This window comes from Parus major, chromosome 1A (assembly GCF_001522545.3).
Source record: "Parus major isolate Abel chromosome 1A, Parus_major1.1, whole genome shotgun sequence".
Lineage (NCBI taxonomy): Eukaryota > Metazoa > Chordata > Aves > Passeriformes > Paridae > Parus > Parus major.
In genome coordinates this window covers 64320068-64329051 of record NC_031773.1, presented here as the reverse complement: position 1 = coordinate 64329051, position 8984 = coordinate 64320068, and the positions used below count along the sequence as shown (strand labels likewise).

The 8984-nt window shown below is 41.7% G+C and overlaps 1 long non-coding RNA gene across 1 annotated transcript; it reads left to right on the top strand.

Annotated features, from left to right (window-relative positions):
- Positions 1–283: 283 nt before the first annotated feature.
- On the top strand, positions 284–5333 carry LOC117244474. The gene is made up of 2 exons (XR_004497651.1): positions 284–371; positions 3248–5333. It is a non-coding gene; the product is annotated as an uncharacterized LOC117244474 (long non-coding RNA).
- The last annotated feature ends 3651 nt before the right edge of the window (positions 5334–8984 follow it).

Genomic DNA, 8984 nt, shown 5'->3' with positions numbered 1-8984 from the left:
CCTTGGTGGTTGGAATGTCGCGGAGGGTAATCCGAGCAGCAGCTCAGTCTCCGGGAGCCAGCAGTGCGGACTCCCAGACTGCTGCCCGCCTGTCCTAAACTGGTATTTGGGGGGGGTGGGTGTATTTTTGTTGCTTTTTTATTTTCTTTCTTTGCTTTACTGATATCTCCTCAGTATTTTGGGTTTAGGTAATTAACTCTTTCTGTTATTGATTTAACGGTCAGGGAGGGCAGCGTGCGGGCCCGATGCCACAGCCCCGCCCGGCTCCGTGTTGATGCCGCGGGCTCTTCGCCCCCGGTGCTGGGCTCTGTGTCCCTGCGAGCCCCGCTGACTTGTGCTCTTCTATCGCCCCGCCTCGCAGCGAATATCTGGTGGGTAGGAAAGGCGGACGCGGATAAAAATAACCGGTGGGAGTCGGGGGCCCCCTCGGCTCTCTCCCCCCGGTGGTTTTGGTTCTCAGCCGGCGGCCCTTGTGCTGAGCATCCCCCGCGGGCGGCTGCCGGGGCAGCGGCATTTGCAGCCCGCGTAACGCCTGCGGTGGCCGTGGGACGGCGGCCGGAGCGCACTGCCTGTGCTTCCTCAGAGAACGCACGACTCTACAGGTCCTGCTCCAGACTGCGGCGGTCACATCTCTTAAAAGCATTTTTCGGTTATGAGACCCCTTTTTCAATTTTTTTTTTTTTTTTTTTTTAATTCCCGTTTTGGCTGTAACTTTCCTACACTGTTTCTGTAGTGCTCACATTGTTTATGTGATCCTTTGATCGTGGTACATTGAATTTGGGATTGAAACGAAGTCGTAGGGTTTATTGCTTGTTAAAGTGAGCTCTTCAAGTGAGGCTGCTTAGGTCCATAGTTAGGCCTTTCTGAAAAGGTGGCCTGTTTTCTCCTAAGGCTTCAGCACCCAGCACCTGCCAGGAAGATCCATGGGAACAGTGAATGCTTAGCAAGGAGGAAAATAATATTCTTCATATTAAAAATGAAACTAGGAGCTCGAGTGGCGTGTCGTCTTGCAAAACGAGGGACTAACTCTGAGTTTTCTTGTTTGAGAGCCCTCTTGCTTTCTTCAAGTAGTGCATGTTATGTGGAGAGTAACTGGAAATCGAAAAGAATTTTCAAGTAAATAACTTTCACGGAGCACTGGTGAATAAGTAACATTGGTCTTTAAAGCAGCTAATGGATTATTAGAAAAGTAACTTATTTGAAACGTGAATGGAAGCAGGATGTTGTGGGGTACTTGATAATTCAGTGTAATCCCTTTTTGCTTTGCTTTGGAAGGGAATATTCGCAAAGCCCCTACCTTGGTTCTGGCTCCCGCTGCCGCGCCGGTCCCTCGGTGCCCGTCGAGCAGGGCAGCTGCCGCCTGCCACTCGTGTGCCCTCCCCCTGCAAGGGAAGGGATCCTGGACGGTGGGGAGGGATCCCGAGGGGGTTTGGGAGCGGCTCCGTGCCGCTTGGGCCGGAGCAGCCCTGCCCCGGGATGGTGCAGCCGCCGGCTGTGCCGCATTGTCCGCTTAGCCTCTCAAGGCTGTGGAGAGAAAGGAAAAATACACCTCGTCCCTGTAGTGATTCTCATAGGGCCTCGTTCCCTTTCACCCTAAGTCAATAGAAATTTTGTCTTTTCGTTAATTAAAAAAGTACAGTAAGGCCCTACTCGTCGCCTCCATAGTTTTGGTTTGGTTTTTTTTTTTTTCTTTTGGAAATTCTTAGTAATGGAATAATGTAATAAACATGGATATAAAGTGGATACTGGAAAAAAAAAACAAAAACCAACAATAAAAGCTCAAGATAAAATAAAATAATAAAATAAAATACAACCAGCCAAAAATCCAGCACCTCCTGAACTCTACTTTTTTTACTGCTTGTGAAGAGGAAGGTCAATACAAGAAAAAATTCTGAAACCTTGTTTTGTGAAGTCTCTGTTGTAAAAAGAATTCCTTAAAAATCCACTAATTCCTAATTAAGGAAAATGAATAGTTATCAGGGTCTTTTTACCTAAAATGCTTACTTCTTAAACTGGTAGGGTCATGATTTAAATGTTCCGTACGTCTGTAACCACGTTACTGAGATCTTTAATTCAGTGTCAGCCAATATTTTAACTACAAAAGTAACAATTAAGGGAGCAGGATTTTTAGAAATGAATTTTTAGAAATATTGTATGTTTCCTCCTAAGTGCTGCCATGTTGGGGTTCGGGGGGTGTCCTGGTTTTTGGGGGTATTTTTGTTTGTTTGTTTTCGCCAACTATCAGTCCTTCAGCATTAACTGACTTCCCTGAAAGGTACTGACAGTTTCGGAAATGCTCTGTTGCTCTCTCGTCATTTCCAGGTAAACTCCTATGTGATCTCAGAATTATCTCCTGTATTTATATGTTTATGATTTGAAACCAATTGCGGCAAAGTAGCCCTCAATAGTGGAACGTTTACTATCTATAATGTTGATTAGCTTCCCCAGGGAGCTGTCGTCTGGATAGGTTTTTTTTCCTCTCCATTTTAAATGCTTCCAACTAATCCCGCATCCTTCCAGCAGAAAATCCGGGAGAGCCTTCTAAAGTTTTAGAGTCTTCTAAAATGTTATTTAACGCGAAGTAACGACGCGTTTGAACGCCCACAAAGTACTGGTTTTGTGTCTGCTCTCAATCCTATTACCTCAAATAACATTCCACGTTGTGTTCAGGGCAGGCGTTTGCTCTCCCGGCTCTTCCTGTCCTATTAATAGGACAAATCCGCCCGCGCATGACCCTTCCTACAAGAATTCGACTACGGTTTGCTTTGACTTATCGCTGCCTGTAAAATGGGTCCTTAAATTAAAAAAAAAAAAAAAATAAAAAAATACGACTATCTTTTCCCTGTCACAGCACTTCGATGGGGAGCTTGAAGTGGAAGGGCACCACGCGTGTATGTCTACAAACTAAGATAGGTGCCGACCCTCGCCTGCATCTTGATAACAAATGTGCTGGCTTTTACTAAATTAACTGTGTTTAGTTTAGCATTTTTTTATCCCAAGGAAGCATGTTTTGGTTGGTATTAAAAAAGCACAGCGGCCGTCTGGGACTTGCCGCTAATTTCCCCTAACTTTGTCATGCGTTGTGAGATCAGGAGGTGAAAGCACTTGCCTGAAAAGCCTCATTTTTAAAAGAAAAAAAAAAAAAAAAAACAACCCAAAAACCAAATAAACACACAAAATCAAACGAACAAAAATATTAAATTTTAAAAATGAGAAAAAAGATAATAAGCCTATGTTTTGTTTTTAGGTAAATTTGTCCTCAGCTGAAGGAGAAGCCCATCGGCTCCTGCCCGCATGGAAGGAGTGCCGAGAGGACGAGCTGCAATCCAGTGCCAGCTGAAACCCCCGTTCCCATCTCGCACCTGACACCCCGCGGGGGCGGACCCCCACCGCGGCCCGACTGCCGGACCGCCCCCCATGAAAACGCGGCTCCTGCCAAAAATCACGTCTCCTGGGAGGGGTCGGAGGATATATTTGCCGGAAGATACTAGGAATGAAGGAAAAACAGCTGGTAAAGAGGAGCTGGAAAGCTCTGTGTATTTGTCTCCGATTAGCATGAACACCTCTCCCCACCCCCCTTTTAATTTTAGAGGTTAAAACCAGAGTATATTTCCTCAGCAGGTACCTAAAGGAAAAACCTTGATGTTTGCTCTGCCGGTTTGTTCTGTCGGCCCCTTTGCATTTTGTGTATTTATTCCTCACAAGTAGCTATTATCGCTGTTAATGATTGTAGAAATGTAAAAAAATATTTTTAAAAATGTGAATTCGTAGCCTGCTAGCAGAGAGCGCTCCTCACTCTCCTGGCAATTAAATTAAGGGTGTCGATTTGGGTTAGGGAGCATCCTTCAATTTTAAGGGAAAAGTGCTTCAAGTCAAGAATGCCTTTTCTGTTTTGTTGTCTGTTTGTTTGTTTTCTCTTTTTTTCGAAGGCTTTTCCTTTTTAGTATTTAAGTCATGCTGGAAGAACACATTTCTCCTCCGTGCTCTTTTAGGCTATCCCTCCCTTGAAAACTCCAGATGGGAGGGAAACAGGCACACATAATTTGGAAGGTTTTGTTATTTTTAAAAAAAGTTTGTCATGCTGCAACCATTATTCCGAGGATTCTGCGAGGTTTTCATTTACCGGCTTTCAGGGCTCCTTTCTTCATATTGCAGCCGGCCCAACGCGAGACTCCAGAGAAAAATAATTTTAAAAAAGACCAAAAACAAGCAAAACCAAAAAGAATAAAAATATAAAGCAACCTTCCTCCTTTCCTCCCCCTCACCCCAAAAATAAGTTGCACCCCAATCAGGCTTCTCTTGGGGAGTCAAATTACCCCTCTTCCCATTGGGACGCATTCATTTTTCGCAGTCATTTTATCTGCCGGAACTTTAGGACAAAGCTATTTTCCAGAGGAAATTTCCACTCCTGCTGCCGCCTCACACCAGAGGGCGCCAGGAGCCTTCCCAGGCTTTGCTGCCTCAAGAGCTGCTGGAAATTAACTCTTTGGGTACTTTCCTTTAATGTTTTCCTAACCTTTCCCTTTTAAAATATACAACTGGATTCTGACTTTTTTTTTCCCCCTATAAAATGCGTATTGCTTTGTTTTGGTTTGGGTTTGTAAGATTTTTTTCCCTGTCCTTGTAGTACCTTTTCCTAGCTCTTCTAGGCCTTCACCCTCCTGCAGCGTTCCCCCAGGACTCTCAGATGTACAACTTCACTCTGTCTCTGCTAGCTTGATTTTAATTAAGTCACTGGATCACGTTTGCGTGACATTACCGTGTTGTCCCTTATAAACTTCTGGGATGAAACTTGTCTTGGCTGTGTTTAAACTTAAAGAGTCACTTAGGGCACTTCATGCAGAACACCAAATCATGGCACCAAAGGTGAAACAGGTTGGTGAGGCCCTGGCACAGGTTGCCCAAAGAAGCTGTGACTGCCTCATCCCTGGAAGTGTTCACAGCCAGGATTTGGAGCAACCTGGACTAGTAAAGAGTGTCCCAGCCCACATATGCACAGTATAAGGTCTCCAACAGAGCTTATCGTTCCAAATAAACTACTAAAATGGAAGATAAACAGTAAGAAAGAGAAGAATAAACTAAATATTAGTATATGTAATTTCCATGTTTCCTGTAGACTTTTGTCAAGAAGCTAGATATGATTTTGCTATTCACATCTGAGGATCAACAGAAATGCAAAATGCATGATCCAAATAATTATTAAAAAAATCTGAGCATAAAGCATAAAAAACGAACAAAGTAAAACATTTTGATTCTGGAGGCTGGTGGGAAAACTCAGTTGAAGATAAATGTTTGTCCTTGTGCTATTTAAATTAAAATATGGATTTAAAATATTTATGGGCTGGTTTGTTCATTTATATAATTCAATTTAGCATCTATCAATCGTAAAGAAAGAAAATTATTCAAAGATTGCTGACTTTACTCAGACTCTAATCCCTTTAATGGATCAGATTGTACTACTTACTTGTTCATGTTCAGTTTTATTGCTGAAGTGTGTGCATAAGATTAGAATCTTTGTCTCAGAACAAATGGGATGGTGTATTGGACATTGTGAGAAAATATCTTAAAAGGCAACAGAAACCTTCCAGTCCTACACTTATAAATACACAATGTTTCTCTGCTCAACAGACTCTGTGTGGTGGAACTCTGACTTAGAGAGGTCTCGATGGATGTTCATGTCTGGCCATGGCAGTGATGGATGCTTGATAACTTTGATTGATTGATTTTTATTTTTTTTTAAGGAGTAGGGGGGCCTTTGGAAAGACTTCTTGACTCTTGGAACAAAACAGAAAATCTTGGCCCTTATGCCACTTTCATTGAAGCTGATGGTAACCCCCTCTGACTTTACTGGTAACAGGACTGAGACATTTAAAACGCTATTTTCTAATATAAATCTTTTAAGTGTTAAATATTACCATACAGTGGAGCAAAGTCTCAAACGTCATCAGAAAGACTGCTTCTTGTTAGGCTGTTACAATATGCTGTTCAAATAACATTTACAAATAGGAGAGACAAATACATTTGTAAAAGTTGGAAGTCTGACACTACAGTCGGGTGTTTGCAGCTTTTATACATTATGGTATTTCTGACAATAATTTTAACTCTTTGGTTGCATAAAACAAAGCCCAGATGTCTCATCAGCAGAATTTCCTCATCAGGTCTTTTAGCTGAGCCTTAGTGGAGTAGAGAGTTTTGTTACAGCTAAGCTCAAATCTAAATTTTCCAATAGTATGGAGGGACTATGTGGGTAGGGGTAGGAAGAGGGACATAGAAGGAGGAAACAGACTTCTTCTCCACCTGTGCCAAGTTCACACCTTTGGGACCTTGGAGAACTGTAAAATTCTCGTCTTTGGAACTTCTTCCCTCCTTGGCAGTGGTTTTAAAAAGGATTAAGTGAGAGAACAGTAGCAGAAAAAGCCCTCAAAATACTACAATTTGGGAAGGTCAGGGAGGCTGCCTTCTCCAGATCTATGGAGGCTCCAGGGTTCAGATCAAAATCCTGAGCTGCTGTGATGCTGCTGTCTCCAAAATTTGCCCTAAACCAAGATACCTGCCCAGCACCCTGTCTTCTCGCTCAGGAATACAACTTCTGTGGATTAGTTGTTTGTTTTCCCCCAGTGTTAGCTTGGCTGGGTAAGTACAGCTGAGCAGTAATTAATGTAGTCATACAGGTCTTACCCGCGATCTCCTCCTAACAGGGGGGTGTTGCCCACATGAAAATTTACCTGTTTTTTTGCCAAATACCGCTACAAGTCTCAGTTTTCTTTTTCTTTTCTGGGTGTGTTGTCTCCAACTGTGATGTCTTATAGTAAGCTTTTCAGGGGAGGAACTGTCTTTATAGCATCTTGTGCAGTGGCTCAGCCTTATAATTTACTGGTGATAAGATGCCCTCATCTGAAGAAGGACAGAGTGATCTTTTAAATCCATACTTTTAAGTAGATGATGATGAAAAAAGGGAAAAAAAAGGGTGGGGGGAGATGAGGGTGCATATACATTGTGGTGAGAAGGGAGAATTTTGTTGTCTCTGCACCTTCCTTGTCTCAGGAAATACCTGTGGCTCCTTCTAAGATGCACACAGCCCAAAAATATTTAAATGTTTAAAGGTGTACTGCAAGGGGAATAAAAGCCCAAAAATGTCAAGCTATAAACCCGCTGGAAGCAAATATATCTTTGGTGGGGAGAGGCTTTAAACTGTGGTCTTTTCAGAGGGGAAAGAAATAGAAATACTACCAACAAAGTCACGATAAAAGTAGAGAAAACAGAATATAATTCTACAATGGTACTTGTGTGTTTCATAAAAGTCGAGTAACCTTTCCTTCATGCTTTGGGCCTGATGTTGACAAACACCTTAACCAGATATCTCTAAGGACCATGGTGGTACCACATAGATCAGATCCATGTGTTTGGGTCAACAGTGGTCCCAGCTGTTAGAGGATAACTATCAGCAGAAACTCAAACTCCTTTAAGCAATAGCAGAGGAGTGAAAATGCTCTGTAATTATGTCTTGAAAGTGTTTAGTGGTATCTGCCTTTAATCACTGAAAGCAGTTAATTCTCTTTTGGTGCTGATTCAGAGACTTGCAAGCAGATTGAAAAACAACTTCACATCAAAACACTGGCAAAACACAGAGATGGACATGGTGAACACAAGGATAGCTCCTAGGGTTACAGCTCTGCACACAAATGCAAGCATGAAAGTGCCGACATATAAACCAACAGAGCTTGTTGGGCATATTCTAACTGCACTAGGAAGAATTATAGTAATTATTCTTCAAGTTAGTGCAATATGGCCCATTTTGACTTTTAATATCTTCCTTGAAATAACAAGGGATTCTCTCTGTGGTTAGAGTGAGTAGGATGGAAGTAGACACCTCAGTGGGATTTTTGGGTGAGGAAACTGAGTCTGTACACACACTGGCATCAGCAGAGTCTCTGTGCCTATTTTGTTGTTATTTTTGTTTAGTTGCTCATCTGACCATGTTTGTGTCCACAGCTGGAACCCCAAAGCATTGTCAAGTAACACATACAATAGGAGACTGAAAACAATAAACTTTATGCATTACCTATTTTTCACCCAATATACCTCTAAGATTCCTCTTTTCATTAGCTCACTGTGGCAAAATCCAATTCTTGAATGTCAGTATTATATTTGAGTATATTTTTATTATATACAATAAAATATAATTTTATTGTTGGTTTATGGCAAATTTATTTTGGATTAAACTTACAAGCACAAATACCACCATTTAACAATGATCTACATTTGTGATACTTTCTAGAGAAGCAAAACATAAAAGATATGGTAAAACCGTTGGCCTCCTGCTTTGATGAAAAATTGCTAGGAATCATAATGTAATTAACTTACTCAAAAAGGCAGTAAAAATCAAGTTCCCAGTTCATGAGCGTTCCCATAGTAAGGCTAAATTTCCTAGAAGTTATACAGTGAAACATTTTCCATTAGGACATTCACAGAATTTTGTATTCAACAACACCATTTCCTTGAGTCTTTTGCAATCCAACAAGAGGGGCTGCAGTTGAGAGAGAAGCAGCGAAGTACATAACTAAAAAGTTGTGTTCCATCAGTGGGAAAGCTTAGGGAAAGTGATAAAAGTGTTATACATTGTATTTTCCTCTGACCAGACTTGAATGCTCAAATGATAGGGTCATTATTTTTTGTATATCTGAGGAAATAATATTTTTGCTATTTGTGACTAGTTGTAATTTTTGCTGTAACAGTAAGTACCTATCCAATCAATCTTGATTTTTAGATCTCTTTTAGTCTCTTGAACAGATAGGTTTACAAGAAAAGTCCCGTTTGTTTAGAATCATGTGATGATTTAGATTGTAAGGGACTTTGGAGGTCATCTGGTCCAACCTCCTACTCAGAGCAGACCTAGCCTATTAAGATGAGCCTTCCTTCCTTCCTTCCTTCCTTCCTTCCTTCCTTCCTTCCTTCCTTCCTTCCTTCCTTCCTTCCTTCCTTCC